Source organism: Petaurus breviceps, unplaced genomic scaffold (assembly GCF_028583685.1).
Source record: "Petaurus breviceps papuanus isolate PSGF00001 unplaced genomic scaffold, PetGlider_PUasm1.0 189, whole genome shotgun sequence".
Taxonomy (NCBI): domain Eukaryota; kingdom Metazoa; phylum Chordata; class Mammalia; order Diprotodontia; family Petauridae; genus Petaurus; species Petaurus breviceps.
This window is the reverse complement of record NW_027185809.1, coordinates 26813332-26828193: the sequence shown is the minus strand read 5'-3', so window position 1 is coordinate 26828193 and position 14862 is coordinate 26813332.

The following is a 14862-nucleotide window of genomic DNA, read 5'->3' as shown; positions in this document are numbered from 1 at the left end:
TCTCTCTCTCTCTCTCTCTCTCTCTCTCTCTCTCTCTCTCTCTCTCTATCTGTCTTTGTGTGAATGAGTATGTGTGAGTAATCTGACATCTCTAAGCTTTAAACTGCAGCTGGACTACAGGACATACCTTTGAAATGCTGATATCTCTTTCCCTCCTCCTCCTTTCCCCTGCTGCTGAATGCAGGCTGGAGAAGGAGAGAAAGAGAGCAAAATATTGTCTTGCTTGTGAACAGAAGTTTTAAGATCTTTAAAAGTTTGAAAATCTCCTCCTCTTCATTCCATTCTGGCCAAGTGGAGTGAGGAGAAGCCAATAAGAAAGGGAGGGAATCTTCTCCCTCAGATCAAAGAGGCAGGCAGACTAACATTTAACTATTTCCTGCCTCACCTTCCTCATTTCAGAGGAAAGTTTTGTGTAACAGAACACAACTAAAAGGCAACTGAATGCATTCTGGTCATTTTTGAAAAGTGTCACTCCTAATTTGATGCTAAAGAAAAGTCAGAATTCATTTTACTATTTGGCATTTAGGCAAATTGGAATATTTTCTAAGATTTGATAGGAAAGGTGAGGTTTTGGGGTTCTCTAGAACTGGGATAAGGGAGTAGGCGCCACTCCCCCTCCCCTTGCTAGAGAAGTCAAAGCTATCACTTTCAAAGAAGTTTCTAAGGAGTGGACACATAAAGTTTATTGGAGTAAAAGTTAGAACAGCTAAAAACATTTTGGGGGGGAGGCATAGCAGCTATATTGAGGGCCCCACAGCAATAGCCCTGGGCCCCTGGGGCATGCAGATGAATGACCCTCTCTCCTTTCAAACTCCTGGGTTTACAACCAAGCTCTGCAACTGTGGGGAGAGGAGAAAAGCCTCAGCACTTGGTAAGCCTAATTTTCTATCAATAATTTTGGTATGTGATGAATTGGAAATGCAATTAATGTTATAATGTCATTGTTTTATTATGGTATCTCTAAATTGTAAAATCTAAATTTTAAAATCCTCTTATACTGTAAAAATTGAGTGACAAAAAGCAGTTTTCAATCTGAATTTTGTTGAAACTAAAAGATGGAGAAAAAGTTGTGTAAAACTAGCCATGTTACTTTATCAGTTCTGCTAACCCTATGTTAAAATGTTTATTTCATGTGAATTGGATTTTTTATGTTATAGTATCTGATGGTCTAAAGCTCTTATATTTGAGATACAAACAAGTAATAATAATACTGCTGATATTTGGGAAAATCTTAAGCTTAGTATTGTAATTTGGGAAAATCTTAAGCTTCCAAGTCTGTCTTTGTTTAAAAAGGAAGTTTCAGTTAAGATTGTTTAAAATTGTAAGACTGTTAACTAAGTTATTGGGCTACTGTTTTAATGCTAAAACCTAAAACTGTGACAACTTTATTCTGACTAGTTCTGCCCATTCAGAACAGTCAAGGTCATTGGGAAAGGAACAGTTTTAGTCATGTAGTTTTAAATGAGTCTAACTTGATAAAAAGTTGTAAGGATTAAAAAGGATTTTTATCAGTTGGCTTTTAGATTTCAGAAGGAAAGATGGTAAATGGAATTTCTTACAGTTGTGGGACCTGATAAATCTTTATTGCTTATTGCAGCTACAAGAGAACAGAAATAATTATAACTGGCTCTAAGCTATGATTGTTGAAGCTTGTTGTTTAAAGTAAAAGGCATTTGGGACCATAACTAAATTTTATTTTGAGTTTGAATTTGGGTATAGTTATCTGCATTAAATCAGTATCTGAGAGAAAATGCCACAAGCTACTCAGAACCTGTACTGTGGACAGGTGGAAGCCTGCATTTGGTAAAGGCTGGAGGGACAATCTTAGCCTCCATCTGGGATGGGATCCCTCCTGGCTCAGTTTATCCATGGGGTTCCTTTGAAAAGGAATGTTCCCCACCTATTCCTGAGTCTAGCTTTGAGGTAGAATGGATACTGCCTAGCTTGATATCTGTAACTAACCTGAATTTAAACAGAATCAAGGATGTTTTATCCTGTCATATTTGGAATGTCACAGGTCCCCGTTTTTTTCCTTCTATAGCAGGTTTCTATGATCAGAGCAAGGAGTCAGTAAAACATGTGAGCTCCTTCATGTTAGCTTACTGGAAAATCTAATATTATTCTCATCTAGGATTAGAACATGTGCAGAAAGTTATGCAAACTGCTTAAGATCATTTTAAAAGTTTTATGAGTCTTGAACTGTTTTAAAAGAAGGGAAAATACTTTTAGAAGAAATTTTAAATCTCTAGTGGGATTTTAAAAGGCCTACTATATCTGTCTATGGGAAAATATAAAGGACAGTGAAATAGTCTGAGTAATGAGTTATACTAGCCCATACTCACCCCACTTCTGGTCAATTTTCTCTTACTCCTTTTTGGCCCTTGTTTGTTTAATCTTTTTGCTAGATTTGTGTCTTTTAGGTCAGCACCCTTCATTTGCAGGTGACTCTTCTGCCAGGAACTTTGTCATGCAATCTAACTAACCCATGCAGCCTCCTTGTTCAAGGCCTACTACGAACAAGCCCCATTTGTGCTCCCCAAGGATATTCTGTTCTTTGTGGGATGGGTGGGCCAGAGGGTGTGAACTCTGGGGACGAGGTATGTACTCCCTGGGATTTCTCAAACCTCCTCTGACTATTTATAACATCACTAAGCCCAGCACTTCTCCTTTAAAATGAGTTAAACAGGGTTTTTGGAACAATGTTCTTCAATCATAGCCGTAGATTATCTGCTGGCCTCTAGTGGGGGTGTTTGTGCCCCAGCTAACACCTCCTGCTGCATGTACATCAATAATTCTCGACAGGTAGAACTCCACAACAAAAATATACTGAAAAAGGCCAATTGGATGGAAGAACTTCATGAAGCCCTTAGTGCACCAGGTTCCTCCTCTTCCTCATGGTGGTCCTGGCTTTTCCCTATACTGGCCCCTTTCCTGCTCCCACTCCTAATCATAATCTTTATACTTCTTTTTGGTCCTGGTCTGCTTAACCTCCTTGCTAATTTTGTCTCTTCTAGGCTCAGTGCATTCCATTTGCAGATGATTGCGCAGGCTGAGTACCAACTGTTACCCGAAGTCGCTACCCCTCACCCCTTGGATCTGGCATTGGCCAAATTCCGGACATTGGCCACCAACCCCACCCCTTGAACAATGGGATCCTGAGAGGCAGGGACAGCTCTACATCCCTTCCCAGCTGGAAGCAGTTCAAGAAGATGAGACAATTGCCCCTGCCCCAAATGAATTTGGGCCCCATCTGTTTAAGGGGGGAATGATGGGGTGCCTGGGGTCTAAATCAATTTGTAAAACCAGTTTGTACAATTGTAACTGCAATTTGTATTGTACAATAGTAATCTGTAAAATCCCTTTCCCAGCCTCAAACTCTGCCCCTTCCCCCTATCTGCACTTGGCCTAGGCAACAACTTGTGACTCCTTTGTTCTTACTTAATCTCTTCATGTCTCCTCAGGTCTGGCCCAAATACTCCTTTGTACTTGCCTCAGGTCTCCTCCGGTCTGGCCCAAATCTGATCTAAACTATCTATGCACTAAAGTCACAAGTTCCTCTGGGTCAGCTCTAACCTTTATCTATGCACTGAGGTCCCTTCCCTCCATCTTGTCAGCCCTGATAATGGCAGCCCTACCCTTTAAAAGTAAAAGCATGTACCCCTCTCACTCACAGGTCCCCTAAAGGACTCTTGCCCGCTTCTTATAGAAGTGTAACAATAGACTTCTACAACTCTCACTCCAATTAAGCCTGAGACCTTGAATTCTTTCCAGATGCCATTGCAGGTTTTCTGGTCTTAGATAAGATCAAGAGTTCCTGCTGAACCTGGAGGGAGCCATCCCTCATCAATATTCTCCTGACTCCCGGGCTGGTGCTCTATTCACTGTGCTACCAAGCTTCTCCAGCAATTTTTTTTAACCTTATCAAGAAGCAGGGATGTGACTTCATCTGGAGAATGTCAAGACATCAGGACTTATAAATACCCCAAACTCAGTAAGTAGCAGCAAGTAGGAAGCTAGAAAGAGCTACTTCTAAGATCAGTACAGACCCTAAGTTTCTATGATTTTAAGTGACCTGGGACTTCTTACTATTCATCAGTCTCCCAAAGTCCTAAGATTTAGAATGGTTACATCATAAGTAGCATTGCTTCCAAATCCACATGACCAGTTTTTGCCATCCTGCTCCAGACAAGCCATGCATAATTGCAATGATGTGTTTAAACATTTGGGTGTCTCAGTTAAGTGTATGTTACAGATTGACCAGCTCCATTTTTACAGCTACTACATGGGTTTTTTTCCCCTCTAAATCAAGGATTCTGAACCTTTTCTTGTATTATGGACTCCTTTGGTGGTCTGGTGAAACCAGTAGACACTTAAAGTGCATAATAAAAGGAAATGATCAATTCTGGTTAGTGATTATTAAAGATAAACATGTAATCCCCCCCCCATTCCCCATACACACATTTATAGATTCCATGATATCTATAGGGCAAGATAAGGACCCCTGCTCTAAACTGCGTGCAAATAGCAAGAAACAGCAGGTACACAGTCCTAGGTATTGGCTATGTGGGGTAATGAATAGAGTGCTGGGCCTAGAGTCAGGAAGACCTAAATCCAAGTCTAGCTCCAGCCATTTGCCAGCTATGTGACCTGGGGCAAGTCACTTAACCTCTGTATGCCTCAGTTTCCTCCTCTGTAAAATAAGGATCATAATAGAACCTACCTCCCAAGGTTGTTGTGAGAATCATATGATATGTTTGTAAAGTGCTTAATACAGTGTCTGGCTCATAGTAGGTACTTAATAAATGTTTAATAAATGCTTCCTTCCTTCTTTTCTTCCTTCCTTCCTCCCTCTCTCCCTCCCTCCTTTACTCCCTCTGCTTTCTTCTTTCCCTCCCTTCTCTTCCTTCCTTCTTCCCCTCAACTATGTACAATTAAGATATATACAAGATAAATTGGAGATAATCAACAAGAGAAAAGACTAGCATGAAGGGGGAACATGGAAAAGCTTTTTGTAGAAGCTTGGATTGTAGCTAGGATGCCGTAGAAGACAGCCAGTGAAAATGACTAGAGTTTGGAGATGGGATATCTTATGTGAAGACCTCCAGGAGGTGTGAGTTGCCCATGTAAAGTGTATGTAAGATATATATATCCACATGATATTTCTAAACATATAGAAAGGCAGCTCAGGGGAAGCATTGAAGTCTGTAGAATCTGGTCCATTCCTTTCCAAGGGAGACTGTGATTTCTGCTTTGAGGGGAACAGGATAAGAGATCATCAGGCTGGACACTGTTTTCCTCTGAGAAAGGAGCAGTACACTCTAATTTTATCTCCCATTTCCCCCTTAAATATTGCTGATGAAGGGGCACAGCTGGTTCAGGAATAAAAAGCTGCTACTCTGATTGCTCTTAAGGGGGCAGTACCCCAAGCTTGTACTTTTCAGCTTGGCCCCTGCCTACTGAATTGCAGGTTATGCAAAGCACCTTCAGAAACAGTGAAAAGTGAGCAAGCCCATTTATCCAAGATAAAAAGGAAACAGAAACTTTTAAAAGTCCTACAGATTAGAATAAGAGCAAATGGTTCTGTAGATAAGGGTAAGAGGAGCTCTCTCTCTCTCTCTCTCTCTCTCTCTCTCTCTCTCTGTCAGTCAAGAGGGAGGCCTGATCTGACCCTCTAAGGAGGCGAGCTGGAAATCAGAGACTTGCTGAGGAGTTGCTTTCCCTTCCATATATCTATAAGAGAATTTTTTCTCTAGCTCCTCCCTGGATTTGATCCCAAAGAGAATCTGGAACCACATGTGTTTCTCTGAAAGAAGGAAAGAAGAATGTCTTCTCCAAACTCTCAAACTCCCCCTCATTCATTCATTTTATTTTATTTTTTGCTTTTTGGGGGAGGGTAATTGGGGTTAAGTGCCCAAGGTCACACAGCTAGTTTTGTGTTAAGTGTCTGAGGCCGGATTTGAACTCAGGTCCTCCTGACTCCAGGGCTGGTGCTCTATTCACTGCACCACCTAGCCGGCCCTCCCTCATTCATTTATGCAGCACACAATCAATATTTTCTCCACTAATGAAGAGAATCTCAGGAAAAATCATCCAGGCTTGCTTGGTTATAAATCCAGGTGTGTATGTGTGTGTGTGTATACATATATATGTATGATACATATATATACACATATATATACATGCACATATATACACACACACACATATATATATACACATATACATACATACACACATATTTAGGCGATCTGGTAAAACTACAGACTCCTCACAATAAAGTTTTTAAATATATAAAACAAAATACTTACTATTACAAAGGAAACCAAAAGTTAGTGAAAATAAAGATGTATTTTTTTTACCATTCAATTTCACAGACTCTTTGAAATCTATCCATTACCCCCTTGCACCTCAAGTGAAGAACTCCAGCCCTAGACTCTGTATGTGTTAGTAGTAGAGTGTGTCACAGATTTTTGGAGAGAATATTTTGTACCAGCTGTACCTATTATACTGCCATAGTAAAATACCTCCCTTCTAAAGGGACTCACGAGCAAATTATCCCTAAACCCTCAGAGCTACCTGTAGAATCCTGAGGAGAGGTATAACAGTCTAGCTCTAGGGACCCAGCCTGCCAGTATGAGTGGGGGTTGGGTAGGCAGCACCAGAGCTGTTCTATAATTATAAGGCAGGCATGGTAGGCAGGAGATGGAATTTTGTGACAAGGGAACAGCTAGTAGACCAGTTGTGCTGTAATTTAGAGGCATGTGAGAGTAGAGAAATATGATACTGGTCTAGAAAGATGAATTGATTTGAATTCTATTTCCTGGCATCAGGTGTGGGATAGTTCAGTCCATGGGCTATATCCCAGAAACGTTGATTCTCAAGCTACCACCATTCTGTAGTTGAAAATACCTGCAAAATTCCCATAGTCACAAAGCTATGACTTTCAAGGGCACCATCAGTCACTGTCTTGAATGGCTTTGAATAGGCCAGTGCCAAGTCTTGGCCAGATGTGCTGACATCAGCTTTCTACCAAAAGGCATCAATCCCTTTTTCATCAGCCTTGCAGTGAAGGTCTGAAAAACCAGTTGTTATGTAAGTGCCTTTCTGCCAACATTAGGATACCTTTATTCTTTTTGTCTCTTGGAAAGCCCTTCTTATGTAATTAGACACACTAAAGCTATGGAGTTGGAGAGGAAGTAGGCCAATCACGCTAATGTACATATAGATAAGTTCTTACTGTGCCAAATGCCTTGAAACCAAGGTATGTAAAAATCTAGACAGACAAAGGAAATCTGAAAAAGATTTAACATGGTAAAATTAGGCTCAAGTAGCAAAGCAGATGTTAATGTTAATTGATAATTTCATTCCAAAAACATCTAAATCATACTTATTGAAAGCCTCTGCTCCGATGAAGATAATTTGCTCCTATTACTACTTTCTAAAGTACCCATCTCTTGTATATTGTCCCTAAAGATGCAACTCAAGTGCCACTATCTCTATGAAACTCAGCCCACATTGGTTGTTGTTAAGGTGTTTTCAATCCCAATTCTCCATGACCCCATTTGGGGTTTTCTTGGCAAAGATCCTGGAAAGGTTTTCCATTTCCTCTGCCAGGTTATTTTATAGATAAGGAAACTGAGGCAAACAGGGTTAGGTGACTTGCCCAGGGTCACACAGTAAGTATCTGAACTCAGGTCTTCCTGACTCCAGAGCCAGGACTCTATACACTGTACCATCTAGCAGCCCTTATAACTTTTCCTTTTCTGGTCTTCCCATAAAACTTACTATCAGTCTGTCCCACAAATTGGGCATGTGGTTACAAGTTATGCTGTCATGTTCTTTAATTGCTTTGTGTGTCTTATTTGTTTCCCTAATGAGATTAACTTGATCTTCTGTAATTTACTTCACTTCTTTGGGACTTGGTTTCATAACTGATATGAACACCCTGATATGTATCCCCTAAACAATAATCCAAGGGATCTACTGGGATTTGGGTTCAAAACTATCCATAATAATGTATGAGCCCCAATCCACAGATTGTCCCCTTTTATCAAATGACCTTGGCCTGTAGTGAGAATGATGGCAATTTACTTTCAAATGTATATAACACAACTTTGGAAGGCATAGCAATCCTAGGATGTTCTGGAGAGAAATTCTGGAAGTCTGGGCGAATGGGAGTGATTTTTGGAGCATTCTGGGAAGAAGAAGGCAGAAGATGAGCTGAGACAGTCACAAAGTACAAGAAGTGAAAGCGTTCTCCTTATTGAGGGTGAGAAACCTGTGATCAAACTGTTTCCTCCCCAGCTCTTGCATCCAAAAAGGCTATAAGAACTTTTGGTAAGTCTGTAGGAGCTTTTCCCTTCTTCCCATACTGCAGGCTGAAACCAGTTTGGGTAAGATGGCCCCTTAGAGACACTTTCTTTCCCCGCTCAGGAGGATCTGATGAAATTAATTGCTGTTTCTAGCACTGAAGCAGGAAGTCCCTTCCTGTTCCCTGTAGTCAGAATATTCCTGGCTGCCATTGTTGCCCTGTCTGTATTGATCAGTTTGCTCCTCTCACCCCACCTCCCCCGACCCTGCACCCCTCTTGTGGTCTATTTCTTTCTAATTCATCCCCCTTAATACATAAAATGATTTTTCTGGGGATTTGCTAGAGTCGGTGGGGAAGAAACAGAATGGTCCTGGAAACAATAGACTCACCTAGTGCTGGGGAGACAGCCCCTGGAGCTAAATCGTCATAGAGAATAATAAGACATCTGGGAAATTTATTCCAGCTGGGAAATGAGTGGTCAATGAATTTTAAGCCAGGTCAAGTCAGAAGAAGAAATACAAATAAAGGCCAGAGATGGTGACTTAGTATACAATCCAATTAGAAACCCCTAGATACAATATAAGCCCAATATTGGAAGTATAGGAGCACAAGGGGGTGAGGAATTTCAGCCCTCCACAGGCTTCTAGGTTCCCTGCTCACCCTCTGCATGACCTCCCTCTGCATGATCCATCACACCTCATCATCCAATCTGAAGTGCTAGAGGGTAGATTCTCTGCTTCCATGCTCCGGATCCTCTGACTCCACTGAAGTGGGAGGCTTCCTCTAAGCTCCCAAACACAAGGCTACTTGTAGGGCTGGGAAGTCTACCCTCCTCCTTCTTCACATGAGGAGACAGTGACTCCAACATAATCTTTGAGGATCATCCCTAATCCTCCTCATCCCTCATTACATGGAAAATATTGTGATACCCAGAAAAAAAAAAAAAACATTAGCAGCAAGCACTTTGAATCCAGGTTGGTCACAATCCAGACCCCCTGGTTAATCTAGCAAAACTAGAAATATCAGGATACCAGGCTGTATCTCAGTGGGTCATGTTAAGTATGGAATCTTGATATCTGAGCTGCCATTACTGTTTATCTCTCGCATCACTGAGAAGTAAAGACTCTGATACCACTTCTCCCATTGTAGATGGGGTGAGGTTTGCCTAAGGTCTTGGGGTGATTAAAATTGTCGAATCTGCAAGAAAAATCACTGAGGCAGATCTCTGAGTCAATGGCACTTTATTAGTCTATGCTACCCTCTAATGAAGTGGACTTCAGATCTTCCTCACAATCTGAGGGACCCCCTCCTTCCAGGGCTTTATTTTAATAAGACTTGATATCAGATTTGATACTTGAACATTCTAGAGAGGCTGTACAAACTACAGAGTTCCATTGGTTGAGAAACTTTGCTCCATGGGCCAAAAATGATGCATCAGCTAGAAGGTACATTAGCAGAGGGGCCTTGGATTGGGCAAAGCATGGGGCATCTCGGCATCTCCACTGACTAAGTAGCCATAAGATGGTCGCCTGCTCATTTTGGACAAGAAAGAGTGTTCTGAAGGCATCAAAATAAGTTGGGGGACTTTCCATGTAATTGAGTTGTCTCCTCTACACTGGGCTTGGTCACCATAACAAGGAAAAACAAGGGTGGAGGGCCTCTAGTTAACCTCCTATGATTAAGCAAGTGAATTTACAATCTGCAGTTCACAGCTCTGGGACCTAACACTAATCACTACCCTTATGGAATCACATCAAACTGATTAATACTGATTGGAATAGAGTAGGGGCCCAAATGAATCATTTCTCACGGTCTGGAAGGATGTGGCTACAACAATTTTTAGGTAACACAGGAGGGCAAAACTCGCGTCTGGCTAGTGGCTACCACCTTTGTTATTAGAAGTTTACATCCCAAACTGAATATCTTAAATTATGTCATTTGTGATACAATAAAACATCAATAGAAATTCCTAAGAACTAGCAGTCATTCTTATCTCTACCTTCTCCTTCTTCTGATCTTTTTCCTTTGTCTTGAATTTTGTAACTTCTTAGTCCCGCATTTTTTCATGCAAATTTTACCAGTTTACCTGGTTAACCATATAACATATAAGCAATGAAACTCTGCTGAAGCCATTGATGGTCGCTCGTAAGCAGTTTAGAGAAACCTGAGACAATGTATATTTGAATAACCCCTCTTTCAGATCTAAAAGTCTAGGTCCTGAAGATTATTAAGGCTGTGAGCCTGATGGGGGAGGACCATGTCCTTCTTTCCTTGTATCTTCTTAGTCTTAGGCAGATAAGATAGTAGGGATTCAGAAAAGGGTTGATGAATTAATTAAACTAAGGTGAACTTGTTAAGTCCCACAGGAAGGGCCAGGGGTTGGAACTTAACTGGGGCAAGAATTAGAGGAGTGACTTGTCCAGTTGGAGTTTTTGCACCTAGCAGGAGACCCCCGTGGAGTGATATGCCAAGATGCAGTGTCTGCCCAAGGGTAAGCAGCATGGGAACACCACAAGAAGAAAAAAGACATTGGATCCTTCAGGAAATATGAATTTCCTTGACCAATGTATTCCATAAGTGTGCCTATTTGTGTCTTCTATGTGCTGTGTGCATTCATTGTAGTATATGTCCTGGGATAATGGAGGAAATGCTTTGTAGCTCTTGTTCTTACAATGCCATTTCAGTAAATAACTTTTTCAAGCTAATTGTGTCCCCTGGTCAATTATTGAAGGTAAAGGATTTGGAAAATGTATATACTTTTAAAGGTACAGATCCAAAGAATACCTGGAATCTGGGGTAGTCATTGCCTGGAGGAACCAATCTACAAGTGTGAATTAGGGAAAGGTATCCCAGAGGCAGTGATACATACAAAAAAGAGATTTTTTTGCTGAGTAAATAATCATATTGAATTTAGAGATAGGTAGCCCTTTGCATGTTCAGAGATTTTATATGTTTTTTAAAAATCATTATCTATGCCTATGTGACTCCATAGGAGCTCTCTACAAGGTCATGAAGAATGAGGATAAAAAGTTCTTATTGACACTATTTCATATGAGGAAGAAAGGCGGCTTTGTAATTTACTTGAGAAACCAACTTTTTATCCTTAACTGAATGATTTTTCTGTCTTACCATAGCACATCTCCATATATACATGAATTGAGAAAAAAGTGTGTCAAATTATTGTCATCCTTAAAATGAACCTGAGCTATAGAATTAAACTCCTATACTTGTTAGCACAGTGCTAGATCAGGAAGAATGTTTCTTCACAGAGAGGTTGTCCTTTGCATTTAAAGGGGATGCCACTAGGATCAGTGATGAATCTACACACTTTCTCAGGGGGTCCTCCTTGTGTATAATAAAAACAATTCACATTTCTCTGTAGCACCTTGGAAATATCTTATTTCATGTGTTCATTCATCCTACCCTACCAGAAAAGATAAAGGTTCAAGGTATTCCATGGGTCAGCATCTCCTTCACACCATAATTTACAAGCCCCCAATGATGTCTTCACTCCTATGAATCAGTCATGGAACATACTGGTACAAAACAAAAGGTATTTAACCAAGTAGCAAAGGGAGTAAAATAATGAGATAAGATTCCTCTTCCACATACACATGGTGTTCATTCTCCCGCAGGTTGCACCATTAGCAGAGGAGGATTCATGAGCAGAAAACATGTACGACCAAGGAATATGCATGGAAGTTTCACATGTTAGGTACATGAATGAATGATAAAGCATTTATTACACACTTCTCATGGACAAAACACTGTACTAAGTGCTAAGAGTACATACAATAATAATTTAAAAAAAAAAGACAGTCCCTGCTCTCTAGGAGCATATATTCTAATAGAAGTCAGTTTGGGAAAGACCCAGTGGTCCTTTGGTATAGCCACAAAATACATCCTCTTAAATGTCATTCCCACTGACACAACCATAGCTGTTTCTAATGTTGAACCATTGACCAGTAGCAAAGAACTTTGGTGGTAAGAACTTTCTTTCCTTTGTCTTTAGTAGCTGTGACTGCTGAGGGGGGTGGTGGCTACAGCATCAGAGGATGCTATAGAAGATGATCTTGTGGACAATGGCTGGCAGGGCCAGACTTGCAAGCAGGGCTGGTGGTCTGGGAGGCCATATGTGACCAGGAAACATGAGTACAAAGGCACACGTGTTGAGAGAAAATACACAGGATTTGTTTTGTATATTTTTGTTTACAGGTTATTTCTTACATTAGATTATATCTTTGGGGAATCTAGGTGGTGCAGTGAATAAGAGAACTGGTCCTGGAGTCAGGAGGACCTGAGTTCAAATCTGACCTCAGACACTTGACACACTAGCTGTGTGACCTTGAGCAAGTCACTTAACCCCAATTGCCTTGCCTTCCCCCCTCCAAAAAGAAAAACATAAAAAAAGATTATACCCTTCTTGAGAACAGGGACTTTTTTCCTTTTTTTTTCCTCGAGAGCAGGAATCTTTTGTCCTTTTTTAAAAATATTTTTTTAATATCCCTAGCATTTGGCACAGTATCTGGAATGTAGTTGGCACCTAATAAATGTTTATTGATTGCTTGATGTTTCAAGACAACTCAGACCTGCCATGGTATAGGACTTCTAATGTCCTCTGATAATAGAACCACCTTATGTTTACTTTATTTACTTGTTTTGTTTTTTGCTGCTTCAGAGTGCTGCTATGAATATTTTGTTATAGATGACTTTTCAGTCACTGATCTCCTTGAGGCTCATTCATATTAATTAAACCTCAGAGAGAAAGAAAGTGTCATGGTCAAGGAAGCCCAGAACATCTATGGTAATGGCAAAAAAGAGGAAGATTCCTGGCTTTTGATCCAATCCTTTTCTCATCATAGGAATTACTAATTGACATCATGCTTCTATGTGGAACTGAAGTCACAGATTCTTATAGTTAAAAGAATCCTAGATGTCACCTAGTTTAATCTTCCACCCAGTGTGAGCCAAACTATGATAGCTCCCTAGAGGTAGCTAAGTAGTGGATAAAGCATAGGGTCTGGAGTCAGGAAGATCTGAGTCCCAATCCAGTCTCAGACACTTACTATCTGTATGACCTTGGGCAAGTTACTTAACCCTGTTTGCCACAGTTTTCTCATCCGTATAATGGGGATAATAATAGCAACTACCTACCAGAAATGTTGTGAAGATCAAATGAGATAATAATTGTGAAGCACTCTGCATGTAATAGATGCTATATAAAGGGTAGCTATTGTTGCTGTTGTCACTGTTACAGCAATAAATTATTAAATAAATGCAGGCACCAATCTGGTTTGTCCACTTTGGTCAGTGCTCAGCTAAAAGCATTAAGCTTCATTTGAAAAAAAAAAGGCACCAGCAATAGTATTAATAGCTGTGTTTCATGCTTCCCAAACTTAAGGGAATGCTTCTCTTAGAGGCTAACTTAATGGTAAATGGGTATTTTATCTGTTAACTTAAGGAAGGCCCTTAGGAATTGAGTGTGGAATGTGATGAGAAAGGAGTGTCTGTGTACTATCCCTGGGAACGGTGTGTCTAGGTGTATTTAATTCAAAGCAAATCAAGGCTGCCTGCAAGCAAGTATTTTCTAGGGGTTTAAGGTTGTGATTACAACCATATCACAACAGCTGCCATATTTAGCTTTTTAATATGGGTGGCTACAAGTGAAAGAGGCTGGTTTGCTGAAAGCAGCTTTTTGTAGTCGGTCTTGATGCAGCCAGGTCAAGTCAACTCACTACAGTCTAATTCTAGAGATGCAGTATCCAAATGCCCCATGGTGGTACTGTGAGAATGGTAGGGAGGAACAGCCCTGTGGAAATGTGTAAAGACCACCAGATTTGGAGCCAGAAGACCCAAGTTTGAGTCCTAGCTCTGATACTAGCAGTCTGTATCCTTAGACAAATCATTTAAGCTCTTTGAACATCAGTTTTCTTATCTGTAAAATGGGGATATGAATATTTATATTATGTAGGTCAAGGAGTAGGGGTGGCTAGGTGGGGCAGTGAATAGAGCACCAGGCCTAGAGTCAAGAAGGCTCATCTCCTTGAGTTTAAATCTGGCCTCAGATACTTACTGTGTGACCCCAGGCAAGTTATTTAACCTGTTTGCCTCAGTTTCCTCATCTATAAAATGAGCTGGAGAAGGAAATGGCAAACCACTCCACTGTCTTCACCTAGAAAACCCCAAATGGGGTCATGAAAAGTTGGACACGACTGAAACAACTGAACAGGATCACAAGAAGAAACTACTATCATGGCAACTACCGAAGGAGAATCTCTGTTAGTATAGTAATATCAATCCACCCAGCTTGGTCATGTTGCTGCTGCTAATATACAATATCAGAGCTGTAACTAAAGTGGGGCAACAGGAGCTTTATCCAGCTGTTCTGAATTTTAGATTTTGTTTACAATTTTTACTGTCTTATAGAAATATAGAAAACAGAGTCTAGCACCTAATTCACAAGATAATTAAACTAGGAAGCTATTCAATAGCAGGCCCACCCCCCACTCATCCGAAGGAATGTATCCTATCCCTTGATCCATACAGTTTGT